Here is a 1,539-nt window from a genome sequence, read left to right on the forward strand (position 1 = left end):
AATACTTATTTCATTATGTCAATGAAATCGTACTCATATTATGATAAAGTAGTAATTATGCAGATAAACAAGTTTATTTTGGAATAGGGCTTCAAAATTTTAACTTAATTATCTATAATTGTTAGGTGCATGGTAGAGATTTAAAATCCTACGAATATTCTAGAACATTCTTAGTAGTATACACAAATCAAAAGATGATATTTATTTCCGAAGTAGTTATGTCATTTTAATTAAAGTCATTAGTTAGAAAGAACGTGATATGAACAAGTGTCATATAAAATGAGTTATGGTATTTAAACCATGATATTGTAACAAAGCCTCACATGTTAAGAATCTTGTTACATGTTTTTTTTAAATGTATATATTTTTAATTTATATATTATTTATTATTATTTTAAATAAAGTTATAATTTAGTTCTTTCTTACGACTTTTGATTTAATGATAAATAAACAAGGAAAGTTATGTGTGTGTGTGTGTGTGTGTGTGTTTGTGTTACAAATCCATCTTAACTCTCTCTATCAAGAGTGCAAAGGGATCATATCTCTCTTGGTGTAAACAATTCCTCAAGTTTCTCTAGGGATCATATATATTTGATCCCTCTGAGTGTTTGATTGATTCAAAGTTATGATAGATTTACCTTAGTGTGTAGTTCATTTTATGTTAAATTAACATCTAATATATATATATATATATATATATATATATATATATATATATATATATATATATATATATATATATATATATATAGATATATATATATATACATATATATATATTAGTGTAGGCCATAAATAAAATATTTCAATGTCCAAATTAAATAACATAATTTTGTGTAGAGAAAATAAGGTATTTGAAATTGATTTTTTTCTTAAATATTTTAACATTATATATATATATAGAGAGAGAGAGAGAGAGAGTTCTTATTCAATTAATAAGTTCTTTATAACTCAACGTATGAAGAAAACTTTGCACATTTATACATTTTATCACTCTATAGATCTAGGGTTGACATGGATTTATGCTACTTATTTATGTATATGTCGTGTCAAACTCCATTCTAACCATGAAGAAACATACACATAACCTTATCTTGATGATCATACTAACAAAATGTTTTAACTACAATTTTTCTTTCTACTTACTTTATATAATGTAGACATATACTCTCTCTATAAATAAATAGATAATTACTTGATTTTGTTTTTGTTATTAATATTATTTTTAAATGTTGCATATCTATCTCCCCGATTAGGGTGCGAAACAATTGGAGGCTTGTTTGGGTTTGATTGATATGACATAGCCTTTATTGGTTTGGGATGGTCGATGGTATTCCCCCACGTCCTCACATGTTTATTCATTGTGATAACATGAAGCGCTGCAGACCTTGAAATATCAACGACATGAGGGTTGATAACCTTCAGTGCCTACAGGTGGTGGCAACATAGGTGGAGTTAAGACCATCTTTCCAGTGTATAAACTTGGGTCCTCAGCTTCTTAGGGAGCCTTAATTTGATTTTTACGAGTTCGCGGCGGTG

The sequence above is a fragment of the Pinus tabuliformis genome, chromosome 2_2 (genome assembly GCF_031772625.1).
Source record: "Pinus tabuliformis cultivar Carrire ecotype Pingquan chromosome 2_2, CPIR1, whole genome shotgun sequence".
NCBI lineage: Eukaryota > Viridiplantae > Streptophyta > Pinopsida > Pinales > Pinaceae > Pinus > Pinus tabuliformis.